This window comes from Pteropus alecto, unplaced genomic scaffold (genome assembly GCF_000325575.1).
Source record: "Pteropus alecto unplaced genomic scaffold, ASM32557v1 scaffold59, whole genome shotgun sequence".
NCBI lineage: Eukaryota > Metazoa > Chordata > Mammalia > Chiroptera > Pteropodidae > Pteropus > Pteropus alecto.
This window is the reverse complement of record NW_006443292.1, coordinates 1,637,778-1,643,933: the sequence shown is the minus strand read 5'-3', so window position 1 is coordinate 1,643,933 and position 6,156 is coordinate 1,637,778.

The following is a 6,156-nucleotide window of genomic DNA, read 5'->3' as shown; positions in this document are numbered from 1 at the left end:
CTGCTGATTTTTCTAAGCAATCTTTATTTTTTCCCATAGCTGGGAAAGAAATTTTCCGATGAGAAATGCTCCAGTTATGACATACGATTACATGTTTCACAATCCAGCTCGCTCTTCTTGTTGCTTTTTGCCCTCTATTTCTCACAATTCAAAGTAAATTGTGAGATTACTAGTACAATCAAGGCTCTGGAAAGAGGAAAACGGCATATTATGGCCTTGATAACCCTTCCAGGAGAAAAAGTCCCAAGTCTGCCACAAATTCCAATTTTAGAGTTGGATTCAACAATAAGAGCGAACAGAAGAAACACAGGAAAGCAGATATGTGTTTTAAAATCATCCGCGACCAGAAATGTTTATCTAGAAACATTAGACTCAAGCAAGATGTCTATCGACTTCTCCTTGCATACATTCCAGATTGGACAGCACAGCCCTTATCTACTATCTAAAGCACTTTTACGACCTTATTTTGGAAAGGTCTCCCTGGTCACACGTACCGTAAACTGGAGAGGAAGGTGACTGATTGCATTTTTAAAAACCAAAAGAGTTTGTGTAAAACAATGCAAATTATATTTATATCGTCGCTTACAAAGACGAAGATAAATGGAATTGTCATATCCACTGGGAATAGAATTGAAAGAGTCTTTGTTTAGTGAGCGACACACGCATTTCATCACCCAGATAAAGCGACGTGAAAAGGTAAAACTAAAATGGCTAAAATAAGTAATCCATCCAGGGGCGAAATATTTTGAATTAAGATACTAGTATTTGTACGCAGTTTGATTTCAAGTAAGTACATGAAAGTCACAAGAATTGGCTTTCTTTAACTTCTGGAGATGCCATAATGGATAAAATATCATGAGAAAGTTTTCGTGTCTAACATGTCAACTCTCTATTCTTAATAGTAATATAGCTATATATCTGTCTATCTGTATACCTGTGCATTATCTATCTATCTATCTATCTATCTATCTATCTATCTATCTATCTGTCTGTCTGTCTGTCTCCAATCCATACCCCATTTCTTCCTCCTTTCCATGGCCATTGGCTTAGAATTTTATCATTTTTATTTTCATATTAATAGCCTTCTGTTTTCCTGCTTTATGTCAAACTTCTCCAGCTCTTTTTACAACCACCAAACCTCCTCCGGTGCCTGAATTAATTCAACAAATTAGTGAAAAAAAATTTTTAATTAAAAGTTACAAAAACTCAATTTAAAAGTATCTAAACCAATAAAGGGAATTTATTGAGCCATGTAAATGGGGGATGTGAATGGTTGATACAGATATGGCTCTCAAGCTCTCATTTAACAGGATAAAATCAGGACTGTATTTCTCTCTTATTTCTTGACCTTGATTAATTATTCTTGCCTGATTTCTCAGATAGAATCTCTGGTTGTGGTGACAAGACAGCTTTAAGAACACTGGCACAAAATTCCACAGTAATAAACCTACACTATTAGGAAAATAAGAGGTCTTCCTTAATATACTTAGGAGGGAAAAAAAAAAAAAAACACTTTAGAAAGATTGTGGTTAGGTCTGCTTAAGGTATGGTCCATCCTTGAATAATTAGGGGCAGGAGACTCTTTCAATGGCAAAATTTAAGTTGAGAGCCTAGGACACTATTAAATATCCTGTACACAATAAAAACTGAACAGGTACAGGACAGATTAATGCCATATGAGAAAAACGACAGCAAAAACAACTGACAATAAGAAAAAGTTCCCTGTGTTCCAGGTACCGACATTATGTTGCATAGATTTCAAAATAATTATATTCACTATGTTTAAGGAGAAAAAAGACATAGTGGAAAATATAGACAAAGAGCTAAACATTATAAAAAGAACAAAATTAAAATTATGAGTTAGATCAATAACACCATTTATCGGTTTAACAGAAGATTGGAAACAGCTAAAAAAAGGAATTTGTACACTGGATGTTAGTTTAGAACACATGTAGAATTAAGAACAAAGAAATAAAAAGTTGAAAAATAAGTGAGAGTAAAATATTAGAAGATATATTAAAAATAGTTTTAAAATATGTGAGTTGAAACTCCCAGAAAGAAAGAAGAGAAAATGAGTCAGGAAAAAAAAAATAGCTGAAGAAATAATAGATGAGAATTTTCAATACTCAGGAGAGATAATGTAGTCTAGGATATTAGTACAATATTTACTATAATATTAGTATAATAGGATAATATGTATAAAATAAAAAACATAGGATATGCTTCATGCAGGAAAAAAAGACTGCAGATGGAATTTCAGAAGTGTAGAAAGAAACAAAAAGCAACAGCAAAATGGTAAGTATGTAGGCAAATATAAATAGTTATAGTATATTAAATAATAATAATAATATCTCAAAGGTTTTATAACATAAATTCTTAAAATACACAAAAGGAATGATATAAAAATTTGGAGAAAGGAAAGATAGAGATAAAATGTTCAAAATCTCTTGCATTTCCCTGTAAGAGGATAACAGAATTAATATTTTACTTTTAAAAGTCAAGCAACCATAGTGTGATATCCATGGCAACTATTAATAAAATGGTAAAAGATATAATTTCCAAACTAACAGAGAGAAGATTTGAATTAATAAAAAATAATCAAAATAAAGACAGAGGAGTAGAGAAAAAGGAACTTGGAATTAGTGAGTAGCAGAAATTCTATTAAATATAAATTGACTAAATTTTTCAATTAAAATACAAAGATTGTTGAACCACCCGAAAAACACAAAAGCAAAGTCTGTGTTGTGCACAGGACACATCTAAAGAACAAAGATACTGAAATATTTGAAGTAAAAGGGTGACAAAAAAGATACACCATGCAAACGCTAAAGAAAATTATAATGCTATATGAATACCAGACAAAGTAGACTCATAGGAAAGTATAAATAGAGATAATAAAAGTATCAGTGAATTAAATGGGATGACATAGCAATCTAAAATAAGACTGCCAGATCCACAATGAAAAATCCAGAATTATAGTAACTAAATTTAATATATTTTTCTTAGTAATTGACAACAAAAGTAAGCAACAACAAAAAGTCAGTAAAAATATAGTTTAAATTACATTACTGAAGATTTTGTCAAAATTTTGACAAAATTTGTTTATTTAGAACATCGTAAAGCAAGCCTCAGAAATTTTTTTTAATTGAAATTATGTAATATAATCTCTGAACACGATGATATTAAGCTAGGAGTCAGTAACAAAAATAAATCATTTTTTTTTTCCTGAACCTTTATTATGAGCCTGAACATCAATTACTCTTGTTCATTCTCTCACTGACTGAATTTCCTTCCATTTAAGAGAAACTTCCTTGACGATAAAGTAAGAATTTTTAGGGACTTGGGTAAGGCTCTAAGATTTGTTTCATTTTTTTTTTTTTTTTTTAATTTGCTTGTTTTAACAGTGAAAGTGTGACTGGTCTAATTCTGTTTCTAGCCTATACCAAATCTCCTCAGTCATTTCTGATCCCATTAGTGTGTTGACTATCTAATACGTACTTAGAATTATGCTAAGAACTTGGAGATACGAAGACGAATAAAATAATTTTCCTGCTCCCAGAGAGTTCATAAGCGTGAGAGACGTTCAAGTACAAATATCAAGAGCATCAATACAAGTCTTCCCTTTTCACACTCACTGATCTAATTCTAGGAACATTTAGACATACAAAAGACCCCAAAGTTCTGTGCAAATATTCACTTGTAAGGTAATTAAAATAATGTAGTACACTATTTTTTTTTGCTGTTATCAGTGTACATTCAACTCAAGATAAAAAAGAAATTCATCAATTGAAAAATTGACAACTGTAAAAATAATCTATTATTAAAGATTATCTATTTTCTGTTAGATTTATCTTAAAATTTATTGAATTTAAACTGAAAATTCTTGGTACTGATTATTTGTAGGTTGCCAGTAAGTAATTCTCGTCATATGACTATTTTTTTTAACCAAGCAAGCACTATAAATTTCATTTCATTAATCTATGAACGGAATTTACTTTTTACATATAGGTATTCTTCTTTAATCAGAAACAAGACAAATGAAACTGGTCAGATATGCTTATGACCTGATCCTTGACTGAATTATACACTTTTGTTATAAAATAAATATATTCACAGCGCAGGGTGAAATAGGCCTCTCTTTACTTCATACTGATTTAACTGAACCCAAAGCTTAACCCAAGTACCTTGTGCCTTAGTCAACTGAAGGCAAACCTCCATAGCTCTAATTTAATCAAATATCCATACCCCATCCACTCAGCCATATTTGGGTTTGGACCTTGCAATTATAGATGTGTTTGGGAGAAACCCATTGTTATAACAAGGAACAGAGAGATTACCCTCTGATGCATAATGTTCTCGTGTAATTACTAACGGCATCCTCTTTCACTCTTAAAGACAATGTACTGGCTAGGACAAAGGATTATTTAATATGTTTAGACTTTCATTCTATGGTCCAAATTAACTTTTTAATATTAAATTCATTATTTATTTTGGCTACGATTACCATCTTTGGGCCATAAAATAAGATTGTTTCTAAGAGTTTAGTTTATCAAGTGTGTAAGGAATGCCTAGAAATATGAGTAGGCAGGTTAAAATTCAGATGATCAGTAAATATATATACACATATATATGTGTGTGTGTGTGTCTGTCTGCATGTATGTATGTATACTCACATCATCTCCAAATATTTACATGTAAATTGAGATAAGATATAATTTATCCAGTTCTTCCAAACTTTCAGAACTTACGATCAGTAAGATAAAGCACTGGAATTCTATATAGTATTTATCACCGATTTCTAGATTTCAGGGGACCATGTTGACTTTCTAAGATACACATTCAAGGTTCTTTGTCACGGCTGTCCCTCATCTTAAAGCAACTCTCATTTGAATACAGAGAACAGCCATGCTATCCAGAGAAATGGGGACTGGAGGTGAAGCTTTCCAGGAAAGGATGTGCCGGCTTTAGGAATAAATAGAATTATAGCCTGTTTGTTACCACTTTTTAAGTCTAACGCAGCCTAATATAACAAGGGAAGATTTAGTATTAACTATTCATATGAAATAATCAATTCTGGCACAGGTGAAACACCAGGAGAAGGACAGAAGGATCTAGATAGGATGTCTTCTAAGAAGGTATTCCTTAGAAAATTGTTTTGCCAACCCTGAAAGAAGGCGTTGGCAGCTTTATAATGGGTGCTAAAGACGGCAGTCTCAGAGAACACATCTCCTGGGCTCTGAGCATCGCTATCTGCAAAGACCCGAGTTAAGAGGGTTATGAAACGGAAAAGTGAAAAATGTGTCTTTCTGACAGCGGGACTGTACACATTCCACTCTGCCTTCTTCCCCTCTCTGAAATGCAAACAGGAGGGCAGAGAACCAGATATGCAAATGGGAACCGAAACATAAACGAGGAGGATGCAATCCCCTGGTACCACCCTCAGAGGCACGAAAGCGTCAGGAAGGAAAGAGGTCTAAGGACTGCGCGTTCAGCGGAAGCAGGCTACAAAAGAGTTTAGCTGTCCTTCTAGAAAACAAAAATTAATTTGCTTTGGCCAAATTAAAATTAATTAAAATTATGCAATGTTGCCCTTGTGTTAATTTTAACGGTGAGGTTGTTGTGATTTAAGGCTACAATTAGTTCTAGTGTTTGAAAGAGAAGCTCTGTAATCGAGACAGGACATTTTAATAATCCTGGTTATAAACATTTAATACATCATCTTTAGGGACTCACAAACACATTGTAATTAACTTTTACAACTGAAATAAATCAGATTGCATTAGCATATTGCAAAGGAAAAAATCATTTGCATGATTGAAAACAGCTTCAGAAAATTATGTATAACAGGCCTCGTGCAAACACCAGCATAACTTTTACCAGGTTTCTCGTATGGGGATTATTTTTAACGACTACAGTTTCTTCAGCTAATTATAAGTTTTGCCGTAAAAGGAAATATCCTAGTTCCGAGGTAGCAGCAAAAGTCATTCTGTGGTCAGTAGGACTACATCCAACTATTGGGAACTAATTGGGGGATATTCGAATGAAGGCACAACGTGTATTTGCTCTGCAGCTACTTCTATGCTATGAGCAAGTAACTCGGTCAGGAGAAAAGAACTTTTATTTATGCGTTACTCATGTCTAGTTCTAATCATCAGC